This window comes from Triticum urartu, chromosome 6A (assembly GCF_056163025.1).
Source record: "Triticum urartu cultivar PI428250 chromosome 6A, HENAU_Tu73, whole genome shotgun sequence".
NCBI classification, from domain to species: domain Eukaryota; kingdom Viridiplantae; phylum Streptophyta; class Magnoliopsida; order Poales; family Poaceae; genus Triticum; species Triticum urartu.
The window spans coordinates 382228439-382252632 of record NC_141878.1 but is presented as its reverse complement, the minus strand read 5'-3'; the positions used below and the strand labels follow the sequence as shown (position 1 = coordinate 382252632).

General features: G+C 42.5%; 1 long non-coding RNA gene across 7 annotated transcripts; it reads right to left on the bottom strand.

Moving 5' to 3' along the window:
- Positions 1–11471: 11471 nt before the first annotated feature.
- LOC125529109 (uncharacterized) lies at positions 11472–17581 on the bottom strand. 7 transcript variants are annotated; one of them, XR_015608282.1, is made up of 7 exons: positions 17082–17581; positions 16890–16998; positions 16244–16786; positions 12991–16145; positions 12069–12227; positions 11797–11976; positions 11472–11685 (listed from the first exon to the last, which is right to left on the bottom strand). It is a non-coding gene; the product is annotated as an uncharacterized LOC125529109 (long non-coding RNA). The 7 variants fall into 7 exon arrangements; XR_007292556.2 differs by having other exon boundaries at positions 11797–12227; positions 16244–16350; positions 16564–16786; positions 17082–17580; XR_007292558.2 differs by having other exon boundaries at positions 11797–12227; positions 16265–16350; positions 16564–16786; positions 17082–17580.
- Between the last annotated feature and the right edge of the window lie 6613 nt (positions 17582–24194).

Genomic DNA, 24194 nt, shown 5'->3' with positions numbered 1-24194 from the left:
GGAAATCCATGGTGGTGCACCACTAGTGGACCGTCCGCTCAGGCTCAAAGAGATCAATCGTATTCCCATGTCTAGAAGCTTACGTGTGCAGCCACAGGCCAATATGGGCTCTGGCTTAGTTGAGTAGTTAGTGTGCCCCTTCCGGGATGGGCTAGCAGATGTAGAATGATGTAGGTGTACCAGCCTATCCGTGGGTTAAGGGGGAGCATTTTCGAAAGGCTATGTCTCGATCTTTCGATCATGGAGGTGGTCGAGTCTTGTGGGGAAAAGTGCACAACCTCTGCAGAGTTTTCAACCTAATCGATTAGCCGTGTCCCCGGACAACTTGAGCATCTAGTATTGGAAATGCCGGGAGATCTCCTCACCTTTAATTAAACAGTTGGGTTTTAAATGAAACTTGGGGACGGATGGAGTTGGATTTGCCAACTCATCCTATGCTAATGTGTAGTAGTAGAATAACAATCTTTTCTAATAGGGAAAAACTAGATTTATGCAAAAAAAAACTAAACTTAGAGCTTTCCACCAGCCAAACTGCATGTAAAAGTAGGTTCATTTCACTATGATGTGACTTGCCAGTACATTCAATGTACTGACCCATTTGGCTGCAACTTATCACGTTGCAGATATATCCAACGAGGATTAAGGTGCGATAGGTCGATGTTCTACACTCAACCTTGCTCGTGGAGTTGGACTCATTTACTTCTTTGCTTCCACAGTATTTGCTTATTGGCTCTATGCCCTATTTTGTAATAAATGTATTGCTCCTGGACTATCAATGTAATAAAGAGATGTGTGTTATTTCTGTTATTTCATCGAGTATTGTGTATGCTAGCAATTCGATCCAGGGACTAGCACGGTAAGCACAGAGACTTCGACTCTTACCGAGTCGGGTCGCTACATGTTGCTTGTAGGTACATATGCCCTTGGCAAGGATCCACACATCGACCCTTTTTGCGTATGGAGCAATGAGATATTCATGAACAAGCATCAAGTGAGGAAACTGATAAGGATTATTAGCAAAAAGATATGAATGGTGGCAAGAAAATTATTTGTTTATGCTCTATCCAACACAACAGTGAGTTGTAGGATGGTAACTACAAACTCTATAGCCTTCTCTTTTTCCTGCCCATAATGAGTTGTTAGACAACAATGTTTGAATCTTTTTTATTCATAGTGGTTCCCGAAGCAGTTCACTCAAGATTACCTTGCAAAGTACATGATCGGTGGACACGCAATGAAGGTTAAAGTATTTTATCCAGACTACAGTGAGCATCGAGAAGTCGTAATGAAGGCAGTGAAGGATGGATGGGCAGCCATCACAAGAGGTTGGCCTAGAGTCGTGCGCGCATTACGCATGGAGGAGGGAACAATATGGGCATTCCGCTTCACCTTCTCCAGGGACCAGAATGTCTTTCGCCTCTCTCTTTATAGTCTTTAGTACAATTGTGGTTCATCATTCTTTACTTTGTGCTTCTGTAGTTCTTCACTATATGTACCTGTGCATCGAATTATGCATTCGTGGTTGAACCTATATTTGTAATAAACATGGTTGGATATGAAATAAGTGATTGCCTACTTCCAAATTCAAAACATGTGATTTTAAATTAGGGATTAATTAGGGATTACACTTCAGACGGTTTGTGAAAGCGAAATGTCTGCGATAGACATGGAGATCAGACACGTTTCTAGGATCCACTACATGTGTGATCAATCTCCACTTCACACACGACATCCTCTTGAAAACTGTTTACGTTAGGCCACCTTGCACAAACATTTACATCATAAAAACTATGTGTGATGGACAGCCTTTGCCACACAGTTTCTTCTACGCACTGTGTGTGATGCATTCAATAACGCAAACGATAAAATTGTTAATATCATGTGCAATGGAAACGCTATCACAAATGATTTAACGGGGAAAATTGTGTGTGATGTACCTACGAAGGGAAACGTTTTCCTTGGAGTGTGAGGGAGTCCTAGACTAAGGGGTCCTCGGGCGTCCGGCCTGTTAACTATGCGCCGTACTGATGGGTTGCGAAGATACGAAGATCGAAGACTGTACCCGTGTCCAGATGGGACTCTCCTTGGCGTGGAGGGCAAGCTTGGCGACCAAACATGTAGATTCCTTTCTTTGTAACTGACCTTGTGTAACCCTAGATCCTCCCGATGTCTATATAAACCGGAGGACTTAGTCGGGAGAGGAGAGATTCATGACCATAGCCATACAAGCTAGACCTCTAGGGTTTATCCATCACGATCTCGTGGTAGATCAACTCTTGTAATACTCATATTCATCAATATCAATCAAGCAGAACATAGGGTATTACCTCTGTAGAGAGGGCCCGAACCTGGGTAAGCATCGTGTCCCCTGTCTCCTGTTACCATCGACCTCAGACGCACAATTCGGGACCCCCTACCCAAGATCCGCCGGTTTTAACACCGACATTGGTGCTTTCATTGAGAGTTCCACTGTGCCATCGTTAAGAGGTTTGATGGCCCCTTCAATCGTCAACAACGATGCTGTCCAAGGTAAGACCTTCCACCCTGGACAGATCTTCATGTTCGGCGGCTTCGCACTGCGGGCCAACTCGCTTGGCCATCTGGAGCAGATCGATAGCTACGCCCCTGGCCACCAGGTCAGATCTGGGAGCTTGAACTATGTTGCAGACATCCGTGGAGACTTGATCTTCGCCGGATTCGAGACCGCAGCAACCACTCCTGGTCACTCCGATGGACATGACCTAAATCTGTCATCGGACCACATCTAGGAGATAGCTCCTGTAACCGCTCTGGCCTTAGATCTGGAGCATACTGCGCCATCCAAGGACTGGAGGCTCAACCCCACCACGGAGGCCACAGACTCCCCGGCGTTGGAGCCGCACATGAACTTAACCTCACACGATACCTGTGTCACCGGAACCCCGGACTCGTCTCCGGCCATAAGTTCCGAACCATGTGAGTCCGCGGACGCCGAACTTGATCGTTTATCGATCTTTGAATTCAGCGCTCCAGACATCTTCCAGCACTCGCCTTTGGGCGACATGCTAAACTCATTAAAAAATCTATCCTTAGCGGGGGACTCATAGTCGAACTATATCCAGTTCGAACTAGGGGCTGATGATGGAGAATTTTGCTTCCCACCCGCCACCCACTCCATGGCCACTATCGAGGACTTAACCGACATGCTCGATTACGGCTCCGAAGACCTCGACGGTATAGACGACGATGTCGATGAGGGGCAGGGCCAAAACCCGCCGTTTACCGGACGTTGGACGGTCACGTCTTCATATGACGTATACATGGTGGATACACCTAAAGAAACTAACGACGATGACAAAGAAGATCTAGTTGAGGATAAACCTCCTGAGACACAGCCCGGACGCTGGCGTCAGCGAGGCCGCTCTAAGTCACATCGTGCAAAAGACAGCAATGCTGGCATCGGAGAAAACAACACCTCAGACGATGCCGAAGACAATGAAGACCCTGTTGAGGCAACGTCCGAACAGGATGAATGGGAAGACGGGAACGATAGACCTGATGAACAGGCCATACACGAAGACTCGGAGGATAGTAATTATCTTCCGCTCTCCGAGGATGAGGAGAGCCTCGGCGACGAGGATTTCATCATGCCAGAGGAATCTCTCGAGCAGGAGCACTTTAAACGCCGGCTGTTAGCCACTGCAAGGAGCCTCAAAAAGAAGCAGCAGCAGCTTCAGGCTCATCAAGACTTGCTCAACAATAGATGGACAGACATCCTAACAACCGAAGAATACGGCCTCAAGTGCACAACCAAGGGTTACCCGAAGCGTAGATTGCTACCTCAGTCCGATGAGGAGGCGCCGGAACCTGTACAACGCGGTCGGGACAATGCGGATAACCGACCACCATGCGGTCCGGATAAAGCGGCAGCTCAAGCCGAACAGCATCCCGCCTCACCCTAAAGAAAAAATAGAGATAAAACAGCTCGGGGTCGTACATACGACCCTCGGCAGGACCTGGACAGTAGAGCAGAACATACCAGATCGATCTACAGATCGCGAGGACGTGCCTCGACGCGAAACGCCCTCTACCTATTCGGACGTGACAAGTCTAGTCACGCCTAGGCCGAAAACCGTCAGACGGACTCCATGTAAGCTACGTCGCGACGTGGCCCAATATAGAGGCGCCACACACCCACTCTGCTTCACTGACGAAGTAACGGAGCATGAATTCCTAGAAGGGTTTAAACCCGTGAATATCGAATCATATGATGGAACAACTGATCCCGCGGTATGGATCAAGGATTTTCTTCTCCATATTCATATGGCTCGCGGAGATGACCATCACGCCATCAAATACCTCCCACTAAAACTCAAAGGACCAGCAAGGTACTAGTTAAACAGTCTGCCTGAAAACTCTATCGGCAGGTGGGAGGATCTGGAAGACGCCTTCCGCGACAACTTCCAAGGCACATATGTTCGGCCACCAGATGCCGATGACTTAAGTCACATCCTCCAGTGGCCAGGAGAGTCAGCCAGGAAGCTCTGGACTAGGTTCTTAGTTAAAAAGAACCAAATTGTAGACTGTCCGGACGTGGAAGCCCTCGCAGCCTTTAAACACAGTGTCCGGGACGAGTGGCTCGCCCGCCACCTCGGTCAGGAGAAACCATAATCCATGTCAGCCCTTACCACTCTGATGACCCGCTTTTGCGTGGGAGAAGATAGCTGGCTCACTTGTAGAAGCAGCAGCGCCAGTCACCCGGGCACTTCCGAAGTCCAGGACAGCAATGGTAAACCACGACGCAGCAAAAACAAACGCTACAATGATAACGAAAGAACGCATGACACTGCGGTTAACGCCGGATTCAGCGGCCCCAAATCCGGTCAACGGAAGAAGCCATTTAAGGCAGGCAGAGATGGACCATCCAATTTGGACAAGATATTGTATCGGCCCTACCAAATTCATGGCCACCCCAATAAACCAGCTAATCATACCAACAGAAGTTGTTGGGTCTTCAAGTAGGCCGGCAATTTCAATGCCGGACACAAGGGGAGGAGGCCGCCGGGCGATAGCGATGACGAAGATACTCACCAACCAAATACTAGGGGTCAGAAGCAATTTCCCCCTGAAGTGAAAACAGTGAATATGGTATACATGCCATATGAATCTATAGGGGAACAGGAGAAACACTCCCTCCGGACTGAAGATCACACTACGGCATCCTTAGCCAAAGCACAAAGCGCTCTCATTAAACCGCATACCTCGTTGGCCATTAAGCCACCGGTTTCCATTCAACAGGATCGACCAAGTTCGGAGCAGGACTAGCAGTTCGGCTTCCGCCGTCCACCTCATATACCTGCGAAATTTGTATCACGCATACATAAATATGCACTTTAAATAGCCTGGACATCGGCAGAAGCATCACACGGACGGATCCACAAGTACTCCCATAAACTACTCCCTTTTTCCCTTTTTTCTAACTACTTTTTCTTCTTCCTTTTTCTCTTTCCTCTCCATAGGTGGCTCAATGGCTGGCCACGGACTTTATCGGAGTTCGGGTTCATACATTCACCCAAGGGCTATATCCATCAAGGAGTCCCTTCACCGAGGACAGGCGGCGCAGACGTGCGACAGGAGGTCCAAAATAACTTTTTGTAGACCGCACTCTCTATTTCGAGCCTGCAAAGTGCCTTTTTTCTCCCGCCTTCGACCCCTCGCATGTCAAATAGTCGGGGTCGCGGCTTTGTTATCTATATAAACGATTGGCACATCACTCAGATCCCAGTAAAAATAATCCACTCTTTTCTAAAGAACCGAGTTTTGCCCCTACAATTGTTTTAAACATACACCTTGGTATAACTTGCCAGGGGCTCGGTATGGGAACAAACGAGTTGCCGACAAGTCTGAACAGCTCTATAGCGTACTTCAGCGTTGCGAGTTTGGCCTTATATGCATCAGCTCTGAATCATGTCTTGGGTCAATAGTTGGGTTGCCCGGCTCCTGTGCTTGCTATCCTACGTTCCGCTCTATCGGCTAGGGTAGTAAAGGGAGAACTACTGCGATTGTGCTTCCGGTTCACCTGGTTAAGCACCTTAGTAGAGAAAGCCAAAAACTGATTGTCATGATGCGGCGAGAGCTGGTCAACAACTCGATGACTTATTGGAATCTTTTGCGATTCCCTCCGTGTCACACGAAGGACCTCTTTCCGGTCAAATATGTAAACGCATCGTATGAATAAGCCGCATACATACAAGGGGCTATATCGTAGACCCACCATAAAACTCGTATGGCTAAGTGAAAGTGTTAACGCCCTATAGTTCGATTGCCTGGTCGCCGCATTGACACCTCCTTCACGGACCAAGACGTTGGGTCAAGAGTGATCAGATGCTTTCCCGAACACCCCCGTATTTCCTACGAGGGGGCTGAAGCCGACGACTGGAAAACTTTCAGATTATATACAACGGCCGCACAGGAGGAATAAAAGCCTTTAGGCAAAACTAAAATATAGACTGGTTATAAAAAATTGTCTTTTACAATTCGTACAGAGTTCATTCGAATATTATGCCTTTCGAACATTGACCCCCTATCAAGAGGGCAGCCTCCAAGACGTCCTCAAAATAATTCTCTGGTGCGTGATGGTCCTGCTACCTCTTGAGCACTGCGTTGGTTTTCCCCGAAGAGGAAAGGATGATGCAGCAAAGTAGCGTAAGTATTTCCCTCAGTTTTTGAGAACCAAGGTATCAATCCAGTAGCAGGCTACGCGCGTGTCCCTCGTACCTGCACAAAACAAATAAATCCTCGCAACCAACGCGATAAGGGGTTGTCAATCCCTACATGGCCACTTACGAGAGTGAGATCTGATAGATATGATAAGATAAGATTTTTGGTATTTTTATGATAAAGATGCAAAGTAAAATAAAAGGCAAAGTAAAAAGCAAAGGAAATTACTAAGTATTGGAAGATTAATATGATGAAGATAGACCCGGGGGGCATAGGTTTCACTAGTGGCTTCTCTCAAGAGCATAGGTATTCTACGGTGGGTGAACAAATTACTGTTGAGCAATTGACAGAATTGAGCATAGTTATGAGAATATCTAGGTATGATCATGTATATAGGCATCACGTCCGAGACAAGTAGACCGACTCCTGCCTGCATCTACTACTATTACTCCACTCATCGACCGCTATCCAGCATGCATCTAGAGTATTAAGTTAATGAAAACTGAGTAACGCCTTAAGCAAGATGACATGATGTATAGGGATAAACTCATGCAATATGATGAAAACCCCATCTTGTTATCCTCGATGGCAACAATACAATACGTGCCTTGCTGCCCCTACTGTCACTGGGAAAGGACACCGCAAGATTGAACCCAAAGCTAAGCACTTCTCCCATTGCAAGAAAGATCAATCTAGTAGGCCAAACCAAACTGATAATTCGAAGAGACTTGCAAAGATAACCAATCATACATAAAAGAATTCAGAGAAGATTCAAATATTATTCATAGATAGACTTGATCATAAACCCACAATTCATTGGTCTCAAAAACACACCGCCAAAAGAAGATTACATCAAATAGATCTCCACAAGAGAGGGGGAGAACATTGTATTGAGATCCAAAAAGAGAGAAGAAGCCATCTAGCTAATAACTATGGACCCGTAGGTCTAAGGTGAACAACTCACACTTCATCGGAGGGGCTATGGTGATGATGTAGAAGCCCTCCGTGATCGATGCCCCCTCCGATGGAGCTCCAGAACAGGCCCCAAGATGGGATCTTGTGGATAAAGAAAGTTGCAGCGGTGGAATTAGGGTTTTAGCTCCATATCTGATCGTTTGGGGGTACGTAGGTATATATAGGAGGAAGGAGTACGTCGGTGGAGCAACAGGGGGCCCACGAGGGTGGACGGCGCGCCTGGGGGGTAGGCGCGCCCCCCTACCTCGTGGCCTCCTCTGTTGTTTCTTGACGTAGGGTCCAAGTCTCCTGGGTCTTGTTCGTTGAGAAAATCACGTTCCCGAAGGTTTCATTCCGTTTGGACTCGGTTTGATATTCCTTTTCTTCGAAACCCTAAAATAGGCAAAAAAACAACAATTCTGGGCTGGGCCTCCGGTTAATAGGTTAGTCCCAAAAATAATATAAAAGTGGATGATAAAGCCCAATAATGTCCAAAACGGTAGATAATATAACATGGAACAATCAAAAATTATAGATACGTTGGAGACGTATCACGCATCCCCAAGCTTAATTCCTACTCGTCCTCGAGTAGGTAAATGATAAAAACAAAAATTTTGATGCAGAGTGCTACTTGGCATAATTTTAATGTAATTATTCTTAATTGTGGTATGAATATTCAGATCCGAAAGATTCAAGATAAAAGTTTAATATTGACATAAAAATAATAATACTTCAAGCATACTAACAAAGCAATTATGTCTTCTCAAAATAACATGGCCAAAGAAAGTTATCCCTACAAAATCATATAGTCTGGTTACGCTCCATCTTCACCACACAAAACATTTAAATCATGCACAACCCCGATGACAAGCCAAGCAATTGTTTCATACTTTTGGTGTTCTCAAACTTTTTCAATCTTCACACAATACATGAGCGTGAGCCATGGATATAGCACTATAAGTGGAATAGAATGGTGGTTGTGGAGAAGACAAAAAGGGAGAAGATAGTCTCACATCAACTAGGCGTATCAACGAGCTATGGAGATGCCCATCAATAGATATCAATGTGAGTGAGTAGGGATTGCCATGCAACGGATGCACTAGAGCTATAAGTATGTGAAAGCTCAACAAAAGAAACTAAGTGGGTGTGCATCCAACTTGCTTGCTCATGAATACCTAGGGCATTTTGAGGAAGCCCATCATTGGAATATACAAGCCAAGTTCTATCATGGAAAATTTCCCACTAGTATTTGAAAGTGATAACATCGGAGACTCTCTATCATGAATATCATGGTGTTACTTTGAAGCACAAGTGTGGTAAAAGGATAGTAACATTGTCCCTTCTCTCTTTTTCTCTCATTTTTTTATTTGGGCCTTTTCTCTCTTTTTTTATGGCCTCTTTTCTTTCTCTTCCTTTTTTTGTCCGGAGTCTCATCCCAACTTGTGGGGGAATCATAGTCTCCATCATCCTTTCCTCACTGGGACAATGCTCTAATAATGATGATCATTGCACTTTTATTTTTCTTACAACTCAAAAATTACAACTCGATACTTAGAACAAAATATGACTCTATATGAATACCTCCGGCGGTGTACCGGGATATGCAATGAATCAAGAGTGACACGTATTAAAGAATTATGAATGGTGGCTTTGCCACAAATATGATGTCAACTACATGATCATGCTAAGCAATATGACAATGATGGAGTGTGTCATAATAAACGGAACGGTGGAAAGTTGCATGGCAATATATCTTGGAATGGCTATGGAAATGCCATAATAGGTAGGTATGGTGCCTGTTTTGAGAAAGGTATATGGTGGGTGTATGATACCGGCAAAAGGTGCACGGTATTGGAGAGGCTAGCAAAGGTGGAAGGGTGAGAAAAGTGTGTATAATCCATGGACTCAACATTAGTCATAAAGGACTCATATACTTATTGCAAAAATCTACAAGTTATCAAAGCAAAGTATTACGCGCATGCTCCTAGGGGGATAGATTGGTAGGAAAAGACCATCGCTCGTCCCCAATCGCCACTCATAAGGAAGACAATCAAAAAATAAATCATGCTCCGACTTCATCACATAACGGTTCACCATATGTGCATGCTACGGGAATCACAAACTTTAACACAAGTATTTCTCAAATTCACAACTACTCCCTCCGTCCCAAAATTCTTGTCTTAGATTTATCTAGATACGGATGTATCTAATACTAAAACGTGACTTCATACATCCGTATTTAGACAAATTTAAGACAAGAATTTTGGGACGGAGGGAGTACTCAACTAGCATAACTCTAATATCACCATCCTCATATCTCAAAACAATCATCAAGCATCAAACTTCTCATAGCATTCAACACACTCATAAGAAAGTTCTTTTACTATTCTTGAATTCCAAACATATTAGGATTATTTAAGCAAATTACCGTGCTATTTAAGACTCTCAAAATAATCTCAGTGAAGCATGAGAGATCAATAGTTTCTATAAAACAAATCCACCACCGTGCTCTAAAAGATATAAGTAAAGTACTAGAGCAAAACTATATAACTCAAATGATATAAGTGAAGCACATAGAGTATTCTAAAAAATTCCAAATCATGTATGGCTCTCTCAAAAGGTGTGTACAGCAAGGATGATTGTGGTAAACTAAAAAGCAAAGACTCAAATCATACAAGACGCTCCAAGCAAAACACATATCATGTGGTGAATAAAAATATAGCTCCAAGTAAAGTTACCGATAGAAGTAGATGAAAAGAGGGGATGCCTTCCGGGGCATCCCCAAGCTTTGGCTTTTAGGTGTCCTTAGATTATCTTGGGGGTGCCATGGGCATCCCCAAGCTTAGGCTCTTGCCACTCCTTGTTCCATAATCCATCAAATCTTTACCCAAAACTTGAAAACTTCACAACACAAAACTTAGAGTAGAAAATCTCATGAGCTCCGTTAGTGAAAGAAAACAAAAGACCACTTCAAGGTACTGTAATGAACTCATTCTTTATTTATACTAGTTGACCCGTTGCGCCAAATGGCGCAGAGACCCGCTGAAGACATGTTGTCGATGAAAATAGTTTCATGCTGCAAGAACCTTGAACTAAACCATAGTCTGGGAAAAGGGAAATTTTGCATAATATGAATGTGTTCAATCTGAAAAAATGGCCACTATGATGAGGTAGTAAAGTTGGCATGGTTGTATTTTTTTTAGCAAGTTTGAAATGATGGTTATCATGATGAAAAATTTATTCATGCATATATTTCTTGGGATGATGAAAGAGTAAAGCTGGCTTGGCTATATTTTTTTAGCAAGTTTGAAAACATGCAGGATGATGAGAAAGCAAAGTTGGCTTGGTTGTATTTTTTAGCAAGTTTCAAAACACGGTTATCATGATGAAAAACTTGGGCATGCATATATTTCTTGGAAAGAAAGAGGGGGAAAGATAAGAAACCTAAGGAAAAAAGATATAATATAGCCGGTTTATCTTAAAGTAGTTGATTTATTTTAATAGCATAGAGTGAAAGCCGGAACAAAAAAAATATTCGTTAGTATGAAAAATGAAGATAGAAGTGTTTTGAAATGTTGTCTCTCTCGATAAAAATCGGCTGTACCAATTACTGAGGCATATATGAATATAGTTGGTTTATTTTAATATAATTGGTTTACTTTAATAGCATAGAGTCAAAGTTGAAACAAAAAAACAGCCGTTGTTATGAAAAATTAAAATAGAAGTGTATTAAAAAGGTTGTGTCTCTCAATAAAAAACGGTTGTGAGCCACAATTCCTTTCTAATGGAAGCAGGTAATGTAATCTATGAGATTGTAATAGTGGAAAGAGCATTATCAATATTTTTATTATTCTTGTAACTATAAACAAGGATACCACTACCATCTGAATTCATACATGCACCTGCCATAAAACCAGTATATTGCACAAACAACACTCGCAAATTGTCATAGGCTTTCTGTAACAATGTAACCACTGTAATTTCTTCAGCGATGACAAGAGCTGGTAGAATGATGGTTGCTTGGTTGGATCGCTGCACCAAAGATCGTTGAGGTCATAGTTAGTGAGGCAAGTAGCAGAAAAGAAGAGGAAATAAAAATTGAGAACAACGGCATATTATTTAAGAAATGATATGTCATCTTACTTGTCCCGACATGAAGATATTATGCTAGCCACCAGTGGAATGACCTCTTTGGGAATACCTAGTCGTTTGTTCTGGAACCCAACTGCTCCAAAAACTTGCATTGGATTCAGCCCGCTTGAAAGTACAACCAACGTTGCTAATTCCCATAGGATTACTCACATAGGGGCAGAAGCTGTTTCTCTAACATGCAAGCAGAATGAACATAGGAATGTACGTATAATAAGTTTCTATAATATAAGCAGCTTGTTGTGTTACCACCTAGACAAAAGCACCTGAGTGGACGGGTCAAAACGCTGGATAGGGGCCACATCTAGCACACGCTTTTCACATATCATTTGAACTTTGGTGGATCCTGGATGAACGGCTTCTTGGAGACTGAATTCGGGTGGACTCCTAGATCTCCAGTATAGATATTAATCCAGAAAATTGTCCTATGGAAAATACAAAAATATAAGAACCATGAGATGAAAGCATGCTTGTAATTAGAACAACAACCTACATGTAATCCGTCAGGGAGAATGATACTGCAAAAAAGGTTAAATCTCTTATACTGAAAACCGTGCAAAGGAGTGCCCCACTATAATAATGTAAATTTCCTGGGATGTATATTTAATAGCTAAATTTTGTTCAAATATCTGGGAATATTAATCATAAAGCCGAAGAATGCATGAAACAGTAGACCAAATATATCTACCATAAGACACTGAAAAAGATATCATTTGGATCTATTTTGTCAACAAAATTGACATACACAATAACCATGACAATCCTGCACAAAGGATGGTATACACCAGAATACTTTCACTCATAAATTCTATCTAAAAGCTAAGGTTTATTCTTAGATGCAAATATACTATCAACTCATAAAGCTGAGATACCCCTTCGGACCAGATCACCTAAGTTGGCACTAATATCAACTTTTACTTTGCAATAATAAGAAGATCTTCATACTTTCCTCTGTCCCAAATCTAATAGGTTTACAACCCTGATATATGACATTGGCTACTGTCATGTTGCATTTAAAAAGAACAAGGAAAAAAGGCACAACAACCATGTTTTATTACCCAATTTCAGTAACCATAAACTCTGTGCCTAGCAGCAAAGATCTCATAAATGCACATACACATGATCACAAATTGTATCATCTAAATGCAAGAACAAAGTGGAGGAAAGAGAGAGGTTGTAGAGGCAAACCTGAACTTCCTCGAGCACCTTGCTCCTGCTGCTCTAGTCGGAGACCCTCCCTCAACCGCCAATCACATCCGCAACCGCCGCTGAAATGTAATGAAGGCCTCCCATGAAAGGAAATTAATATCTATATATGAGAAATCAGATGAGAATATGCGGAGTAACCAATAGTCATTTTTAGCATCGCTATGATACTGGATAATGTTGGCCTCTGGTAGCACGATGCATCACAATCATATGTCGAGACACAAAGGTAAGTAGTAGATAATTTTATACCCCAGTGCAGACTATGCGTTCTTCCTGAATGGAACACAGAAAACCTGAATTGGAATTTTTAGAAGTTCTCTAAAACTACATGTCATCAATGAGTAAAGTATCCTATGCCTAGTACCTATGTACGTAACAAATTCACATCTCCATTGTCCAGAATTCAACAGCCATCAAAATATAAACAAACTTGAGAAGCATTGTACTGCCCCTTCTTACATAGACCATGCAAACTAACAAGGATGTCCCTTCAACCACATATAACACAAGCATAAAGCAAAGAATATTAAACTGCGACTTCAACTATAGATAACACAAGCACCATTGTGTTGTCTAGCATAAACAACATGGAGCCCGTAGCAGCAGCGTACGATCTGCGATTTACATTTATACTCAGTACTGTTAGCAAAACAAACCACCTTTCGTTTATTAAATCATGATTTTCTCACCATGAATCATAGTAAACTATATATACATAATTTTCAGTCATGGTTGGTTTCTGTGCCTAAAATAGGTATGTAAATTGGTGCATGGGTACAAATAGTGGCAAGTATCGCTCACGGATAACAATCTACTCAAACTGAATTGAAACCGGACAAATAATGCAACCAGACAACCAGGTATAAAACTGGCACATATGTGTACAGACAACTATTTCATTGGCCTTTCCTCGAATTTGTACCTATTCATCTGTGCTTATGTTTAAAGATCTAGCATCCATCCGCTGTAACATCAAGAAATTGCACATGTATCTTTCTCTCCACTCTTTTCACAAAATTGGTTGCTTTAAACATAAAAATTGTTGGCAATACATACATGATTATATTTTTTCCAAATAATTAACTCACATGTCAGCACAAAAAATATTCGTTGGTATGAAAAATGAAGATAGAAGTGTTTTGAAATGTTGTCTCTCTCGATAAAAATCGGCTGTACCAATTACTGAGGCATATATGAATATAGTTGGTTTATTTTAATATACTTGGTTTACTTTAATAGCATAGAGTCAAAGTTGCAACAAAGAAACAGCCGTTGTTATGAAAAATTAAAATAGAAGTGTATTGAAAAGGTTGTGTCTCTCAATAAAAAACAAGACTGAGAATAGTAAGGCGGATAAATTAAGAATGACAAGTAAACCAAGAGATGAAAAGATTGAAAACCACATATAGTCAAAAGACCGAAAACCACATGAGTAAAAAAGTACTTGTTTGGAAACTAAACCTGAAGTACTGAGACTAAAAACAAGACTATTTAATTAAATGAAAGTATGAAACTACTGAACTATTGAAATACCAAAAACATTGTCCAACTAAATCATGTAAAGACTAAAAACTGAAAAAAGCATAAATTAGCCTAACTAACAAAGTGGAAAAGTCTGATCTACGAAAGAGATAAACTATCAAGAATCATAGGGGTCTATTGAGATGGACTAAAATACTGGCAAATGATGCAAGCACAATGACTAAATAAAGGAACAAAAAACTGAAGGAACAAAGAGAAATGAACAAAAACTAAACCTAATCAATCAACTGAATGTGACATGAGTGATTTAACTGATGGACAGAATGTACTGCTTACTCTACTACATAATGAACAAACACTGAACAACTTAAAGAAACATGATTGAAATGAAACTATGATTTTCCTAACGGGTGCAGGTATGCGACAAATGAAACGTGACTGCACCTAAATATCAAAACTACAAAAGAAAACATTAAACACTTAAAAGAATGACAGAGGATACATAGAAAATACGAAACACACCCGTGGAGATTACAAAAGTACTCAACAAAGAGAAACATAAAAACTAATTCCAGAGATCACACACACACAGAGTACTGTCTCTGTGGCGAAACATGTGCATCAGCGGAGAAACAATAGTCCAACATTTACACGCCTCGCGGGCTGCAAAAATGCAGGATGCAATTCAATGCTAATGCAAAAGTGTCAGGCAACATGCAATGCTGGAATTTGCGAATCATTATCTAACTAAGCAACTTCGAGCTAGACAGAAGAAACACATAATGGATGATGAGAAAACACTACCCACTACCACGCCTAACTCTCACATGAGTATGGTGGGACTCTCCTTATCAAGAGAATAGTCGTGTCGTCTAAATAGTGAGTTGCCTACCACAATTTGTATATATGCATTTGTACATGTGATATGCTAAACAGAACATCATAGAGTTAAAACCATTGAGCTGGTCCAGACATTAGCATTGCCAATAAAAATACTTTACCTACCATCAGATCACTTCATGTGGTTTGTGCGTTTAGTCCTGAGGCCATATCCATCTCCCCTCAACATACAAAAAGCAAAATATCTAACAAAAGGGAAAGCAACAAAAAAACTTCTCTATTGGTTAAAATACTGAGCTAGGCAAGTTGAATAGTTAAGGCATTGCCATGTGTTCATTGTCAAATAATCAATGTTTTAGCACACGATACACAATAACGAACTGCATGCATCTCATAGCTACATAGAGGAAATCCGGATCATGGCTGCTCAGTTCGAAGTGGATATTAACAAACAGAAAAAGGAGAAGTTATCACAGCATCTGTCAAGCTGCAACATTAGCTTGCTAATATTTATTAGGTATGCAACACATAACATACTTTAAGCATCAAGCCATCAACAATTCCAGGTCCAGGAATTATATGAGCATCAATAATACCAAGTATATTGCTCTCATGTGTAGAATATTCATCTTGAAAGGAAAAAACTAAGCATACTGCGCGAATATGCAAATAGAATGGAAGGATAGGGAATAACACATTTCTCACCATTCATCTTGCATAATGAATGTGTTTTCAATGTCAGCAAACTTGCAGTTCTCGAAGATCAAAAGGTTGCGCTTCTCGAAGATCAAAAGGTTGCGCTTCTCAGCAATCTTCAAAAAGAGTTCATAAGATCCCATTATATAAAGGATGTTGAATTTGCATATTCAATAGTGAACAACTCTGGTAACTAAATAAAGCAGGCATCTACCCATAATCATAAGAGAATTACATCCTGTACTTGCTAAACTGATCCTTCTCCTAGTAGTTGGCGTCCTCCCCCTCCATAAATATGGCAGAAATCATCCATCAACAGAGCTTAAAACAGGATGGAAGGTGAAAAAAGCTCGTCAAGTTGAACCCACAAGCATGGACGTTATACGATATTAGAAGAAAAAGCATGGAAAATGTCATAGCTAGTAGAGCAGGAGCATTGCTACTCAAACCTAAAAAAATTGAGGATTGCAACTCAGATCTAATAAAAAGTTCACATCATTGAAGTTCATATGAACATCAATTCACTGTAACTACCTTTCTGGGCGGGTCACCTCCCTCTCATGTAAACCGCAGCCACCGCCCAGCACCGCCGCCTTCCTCTTCTCTCCTGAGCACTTGCCACCGACCTCCGTGCCCTCGCCTCTCGCCTCCGGCCTCAGTGCGAACATCAATTCACTGTAACTACCTTTCTGGGCGGGTTGGTGGACGGAGCAGATGGCTTCGGTGGAATGAATTTGACAAATGAATCAACCTTCCTCTAGAAATAAGGAAGGAAGTTTCGTTCATTCATTTGAAAAACAGCAGCAGCAGTGTATGTAGCGTCTCGATCCATGGAAGAAGGTGGGGGAGCAGGAAGGGACCTTGTGCGTGGGGTAGTCGTGGCCGTGGTCGGGCTGGACGGCGTCTCCGAAGAGCTCGTCCATGGAAGGTAGGAAGGAGCTGCTGCAGGTCGCCTGCTGCTGCTACAGACTGAATCAAACAGAAAAAGAAATCAGGGGTCCGATTCGATCTGATGTGAGAGAGGAGCGTAGTCAGGGAAAGGGAGAGCTCACCGTTGCCTGTAGGCTGTAGGTCGCCAACCACCCTAAAAAAATCGTCCGTTGCCTCTAGACTCCTCCTCCTCTCCCTGCAATCTCTGCCAACCCTCACCTCTCTCATCTCCTCCCTCAAGTTGACTCCTCCCTCCTTGTCCACGCACCCAACGCCCAACACCCGTGCCCTCGCCCTCGCCTCCTGGAACAGCCATTGCCGCACCGTTGGCGCTCGGCCGCCCCGGGAGTAGCAGGCAGCGGCGGTGATGAGCGGGGATGAGGGAGGGGCTGTGGGGAACGAAGCGTGCGCAACACCCTGGCAGCGGCATGGCGACACGAACGGCGGCTTCCTCCCAGCGACGTGGTTGTAGAGGAGAGAGGAGGGAGGCAGAACGGCGGCGGCGGCTAACGAGGATGGAGGATGGAGGAGCGCGAGATGTGGGGCTTGGTGAGGCTAGGGTTTGTCCGGTGGGGGCTGGGGCCTGGGGAGATGGGGGATTGGGTGCGGAGCGCGTGGTGGGGATTGGTCAAAACGGCCTGCATGCGGAAACAGGCGACCCAGCCAACCAGCGTGCCACGCGAGCCAACCCGTCATTGGCCAGTGAAAAACGATCGTGAGGTGAAAATTAATTTAACCGCCGTGAAGATCCAACGGGTCATGCGTGTCCGAGAGCCAGATCCGACGGCCCATGAAGACCCAATCGGGGGAGCCTTCTGGAGGGGAGTTGGCTAGCCTCTTTTACCTTTTATATTGGTGTTAAATCTATAATATTTTAATTTCTCTATGGTTTATAAACTACTTTACTAGTCATAGATTCATCAAAATAAGCAAACAACACACGAAAAACAGAATCTGTCAAAAACAGAACGGTCTATAGTAATCTGTAGCTAGAACAAGATCTGGAACCCCAAAAATTCTAAAATAAATTGCTATACGTGAGTAATTTATCTATTAATCATCTGCAAAAAGAATTAACTAAATATCACTTTCCAAATAAAAATGGCAGCAGTTCTCGTGAGCGCTAAAGTTTCTGTTTTTTACAGCAAGATATTAAGACTTTCCCCAAGTCTTCCCAACAGTTCTACTTGGCACAAACACTAATTAAACACAAAAAACACAACCTAAACAGAGATTAAATAAATTATTTATTACTAAACAGGAGCAAAAGGCAAGGAATAAAAATAAAATTGGGTTGCCTCCCAACAAGCGCTATCGTTTAACGCCCCTAGTTAGGCATAAAAAGCAAGGATAGATCTAGGTATTGCCATCTTTGGTAGGCAATCCATAAGTGGCCCTCATAATAGATTCATAAAGTAATTTAATTTTATTTCCAGGAAAGTGTTCCATGCCTTTCCTTAACGGAAATTGGAATCTAATATTTCCTTCCTTCATATCAATAATTGCACCAATCGTTCTAAGGAAAGGTCTACCAAGAATAATAGGACATGAAGGATTGCAATCTATGTCAAAAACAATAAAATCTACGGGCACATAATTCCTATTTGCAACAATAAAAACATCACTAATTCTTCTCATAGGTTTCTTAATAGTGGAATCCGCAAGGTGCAAGTTTAGAGAGCAATCATCAAAATCACGGAAACCTAACAAATCGCACAAAGTCTTTGGAATCGTGGAAACACTAGCACCCAAATCACACAAAGCATAACATTCATGATCTTTAATTTTAATAGTAGGTTCCCACTCATCATAAAGTTTTCTAGGGATAGAGACTTCTAATTCAAGTTTTTTCTTCATAAGATTGCATCAAGGCATCAACGATATGTTTAGTGAATGTTTTATTTTGACTATAAGAGTGAGGAGAATTTAGCACGGATTGCAACAAGGAAATACAATCAATCAAAGAGCAATTTTAATAATTAAATTCCTTGAAATCCAAAATAGTGGGTTTAGCAACATCTAGGGTTTTAATTTCTTCAATCCCACTTTCATCAATTTTAGCATCAAGATTTAAAAACTCCGAATTCTTGGAACGTCTTCTAGGTAAAGGTGGATCATAATCAGTCCCATCATTATTAAGATTTATATTGCAAAACAAATATTTAATAGGGGACACATCAATAACTTTTAGATCTTCATCTTTATTTTCATAGGAACTAGAACAACACGCTCTTATAAAGGCATCTTTCTTAGCACGCATCCTAACTGTTCTTTCTTTACACTCATCAATGGAAATTATCATGGTTTTGATAGACTCATTGATATCATGCTTAGGTGGAATAGATCTAAGTTTCAAAGAATCCACATCAAGAGAAATTCTATCAACGTTCCTAGCCAACTCATCAATCTTAAGCAATTTTTCTTCAATCAAAGCATTGAAATTCTTTTGTGAAGTAATAAATTATTTAATATTAGATTCAAAATCAGAGGGCTTCTTATTATAATTTCCATAAGAATTGTTGTAGGAATCACCATAATTATTAGAGGGATTACTAGGATAAGGCCTAGGATTAAAATTTCCTCTATACACGTTGTTACCAAAATTGTACCTACCAACAAAATTCACATCCATAGATTCATTATTATTCTCAATCAAAGTAGACAAGGGCATATCATTAGGATCAGAAGAAACACTCTTACTAGCAAATAATTTCATAAGTTCATCCATCTTTTCACTCAAGACATTAATTTCTTCTATCACATGCACCTTTTTATTAGTAGATCTTTCAGTATGCCATTGAGAATAATTAACCATAATATTGTCTAGGAGTTTAGTAGTTTCTCCTAAAGTGATTTCCATATAAGTGCCTCCCGCGGCCGAATCTAAAAGATTTCTAAAAGCAAAATTCAATCCGGCATAAAAATCTTGTATAATCATCCATAGATTCAAACCATGAGTAGGGTAATTACGTATCATTAATTTCATCCTCTCCCATGCTTGTGCAACATGTTCATGATCAAGTTGCTTAAAATTCATAATATCGTTTCTAAGGGGGATAATCTTAGCGGGAGGAAAATACTTAGAGATAAAAGCATCTTTGCACTTATTCCATGAATCAATACTATTCTTAGGCAAAGACGAAAACCAAGCTTTAGCACGATCTCTAAGCGAAAAAGGAAATAGCTTCAATTTAACAATATCGTTATCCATATCTTTCTTCTTTTGCATATCACACAAATCAAAGAAGCTATTTAGATGGGTAGCGGCATCTTCACTAGGAAGGCCGGAAAACGGATCTTTCATGACAAGATTCAGCAAAGCAATATTAATTTCACAAGATTCAGGATCGGTAAGAGGAGCAATCAGAGTGCTAATAAAATCATTGTTGTTGGTATTGGTAAAGTCACACAATTTAGTATTATCTTGAGCCATCGTGACAAGCAAGCAAACTAACACACAAGCAAACAAAAAGCGAGCGGGCAAAAAGAGGCAAATAGAGAAAGAGAGGGAGGATAGAGAAAGAGGGCAAATAAAACGGCAAGGGTGAAGTGGGGGAGAGGAAAACAAGAGGAAAATGGCAATTAATGTAATGCGGGAGATAGGGATTGTGATGGGTACTTCGTATATTGACTTTTGCGTAGACTCCCCGGCAACGGTGCCAGAAATCCTGCTTGCTACCTCTTAAGCACTGTGTTGGTTTTCCACGAAGAGGAAGGGATGATGCAGCAAAGTAGCGTAAGTATTTCCCTCAGTTTTTGAGAACCAAGGTATCAATCCAGTAGGAGGCTACGCGCGAGTCCCTCGTACCTGCACAAAACAAATAAATCCTCACAACCAACGCGATAAGGGGTTGTCAATCCCTACACGGCCACTTACGAGAGTGAGATCTGATAGATATGATAAGATAAGATTTTTGGTATTTTTATGATAAAGATGCAAAGTAAAATAAAAGGGAAAGTAAAAAAGCAAAGGAAATTACTAAGTATTGGAAGATTAATATGATGAAGATAGACCCGGGGGGCATAGGTTTCACTAGTGGCTTCTCTCAAGAGCATAGGTATTCTACGATGTGTGAACAAATTACTATTGAGAAATTGATAGAATTGAGCACAGTTATGAGAATATCTAGGTATGATCATGTATATAGGCATCACGTCCGAGACAAGTAGACTGACTCCTTCCTGCATCTACTACTATTACTCCACACATCGACCGCTATCCAGCATGCATCTAGAGTATTAAGTTAATGAAAACAGAGTAACGTCTTAAGCAAGATGACATGATGTAGAGGGATAAACTCATGCAATATGATGAAAACTCCATCTTGTTATCCTCGATGGCAACAATACAATACATGCCTTGCTGCCCCTACTGTCACTGGGAAAGGACACCGCAAGATTGAACCCAAAGCTAAGCACTTCTCCCATTGCAAGAAAGATCAATCTAGTAGGCCAAACCAAACTGACAACTCGAAGAGACTTGCAAAGATAACCAATCATACATAAAAGAATTCAGAGAAGATTCAAATATTATTCATAGATAGACTTGATCATAAACCCACAATTCATCGGTCTCAACAAACACACCGCAAAAAGAAGATTACATCGAATAGATCTCCACAAGAGAGGGGGAGAACATTGTATTGAGATCCAAAAAGAGAGAAGAAGCCATCTAGCTAATAACTATGGACCCGTAGGTCTGAGGTGAACTACTCACACTTCATCGGAGGGGCTATGGTGATGATGTAGAAGCCCTCCATGATCGATGCCCCCTCCGGCGGAGCTCCGGAACAGGCCCCAAGATGGGATCTCGTGGATACAGAAAGTTGCGGCGGTGGAATTAGGGTTTTGGCTCTGTATCTGATCGTTTGGGGGTACGTAGGTATATATAGGAGGAAGGAGTACGTCGGTGGAGCAACAGGGGGCCCACGAGGGTGGAGGGCGCGCCTGGGGGGTAAGCGCGCCCCCTACCTCGTGGCCTCCTCTGTTGTTTCTTGACGCAGGGTCCAAGTCTCCTGGGTCTTGTTCGTTGAGAAAATCACGTTCCCGAAGGTTTCATTCCGTTTGGACTCTGTTTGATATTCCTTTTCTTCGAAACCTAAAATAGGCAAAAAACAACAATTTTGGGCTGGGCCTCCGGTTAATAGGTTAGTCCCAAAAATAATATAAATTTGGATAATAAAGCCCAATAATGTCCAAAACAGTAGATAATATAGCATGGAGCAATAAAAAATTATAGATACGTTGGAGATGTATCAGGTCCTTGCCCTTGGGTGGACCCTTTGCTGCAATATCGATGGCCTTCATCTTCCCCCAGTATGTCTTGACTCGGGCAAAGGCCATCCGTGCACCTTCAATGCATGCCGACTGCTTTGCAGCGCCGATACGTGGCACCGCATCAGTAAGCCGCTGCACCAAGCTGAAGTAGCTATTCGGAATAGGCTCAGTCAGCCACAGCCGAAGTATGATGTTCTTCATGGGAGTGCCAGACATCCTGTGAAGCTCGGCCCATTGGGACATCTGTTCATTCAGCAGCAAAGGGTGTTTTGATGCACTAAACTGTGACCAGAAAAGCCTCTCCGTTGCATATCCCTCTTGTGCCTGGTAAAACTGCGCCGCATCGGAAGAACTCTTTGGCAGGTCCAAAAACGCGTCTGGAGAGCTCCACACTTGGTTAAGCTGAGCATAATTCGGATCGCCGAACTTAGTCTGTAATAAAAAGGGCTTACCAGCCGCAATCTCCCCAGCTTGACGGATCTCCTCACGGGCCGCTCTAGATTCAGACCGCGCTTCTTTCGCCTCTCGTAAGGCCTTGTCAAGATCAGCCATTTTGGCTTTATTCGCCTTCTCAAGGAATTCCCAGCGGCTAGTAGCATTCTTTAGTTCGAGCGCCATCGTGGATATTTTCCCGCGTCTTGGTGCCGAGCAGCTTGTTCGGCCTTTAACTCGGTCGATGCCTTTTCGGCAGCCGCATTACTAAACCGGGCCTGCTCCTTGGCCTGGGCCAGTTCCGCCCGAAGAATCTCAACGGCGGCGGCACCATCTACAGCCATATATATCCCAGCATGCAATTTTCAGTGTCACGCTTATATTACAAACACGTATGTGTAAGGACTGATCCGAATACATACCTTGCGACTCATCAAGACGCCTATTGATTAACGCAATGTCATCCCCTGCCACATCAAGCTTCTGCTGCAGCTCGACAATATCCATATTCCGGGCAGTCATCAGGGGAGAAATAGCCTGTGTTCCAATTAATCAGGTCAGTCCCTGGGCATTTCTTTTGATCCTCTGATTGCCTCCCTCGGGAAGCCAATCAGAGTCTCACGGGCTACTATCTATACACAGGTGTATTTTGTGCATAAAACACAATTGAACATATTACAGTACAAACCTCGAAACCTCTTAGTAGGCCCACAAAGGCCTCATTCAATCTGCGCTTCGCGAACAGGACCTTTTCAACCATCGTGCCCATCAAGGTATGATGTTCCTCTGAGACGGACGCCTGCTGCAGCATGTTCATTAATATATCCGGCGCCTCTGGATCTCCGGAGGCTGCTGTAGAAGTACGGCCACCCTTTGAAGGGATCTGTTTATTCGTATCCGGCTGTAGACCTGATTGTTTGGGGCCTTCATTACTGGTCCCCGGACCCTGGGCCACCGAAGTGTCACCTTCGGGTAATATCTTCATCATCCCTCGCAATGCCTGTTGGTTGGGGGAGACCCTCCGCGACGACACCTCGAAGTCGTCCGCCCTATTGGGCGGAGAGGCCGGTGGAGGCGTCTCGCTTTCCATCATCTCTGGGAGAAGGTCCCCCGAGGAAGAGGATTGTTGAAGAAGACTGCGTGCCGAACTACAAAAAATATATATTCTAGGCATTACAAGAAAAAGAATGGGACATGTCTAAAACATCCTTGTTTACTTACGATTTGGCCCGAGGCTTCCCTCATCATGAGACTGCACGTCGACATCGTCCAAGCCTGAGCCGCCCGGCAGAAGCATCTTGCCTCGCTTAGGATCCTTTCCCTCCCAATCTTCGGAGGTGGCCCTTTTCTTTCCATGGGGGGAAGAGGCGTTGACCTCCCCCTCATTTTTGTCTTTGGACGATGGGATCCTGATTCCTCCGGACACAATGTTTGATACACCTTCGGGATGGAGGCTGTATTTGGTCCTCTCTTCCTTGCCCCCCTTCACAAGCATCTGGTATGGTGCCAGGGCCAGCATCCTTGTC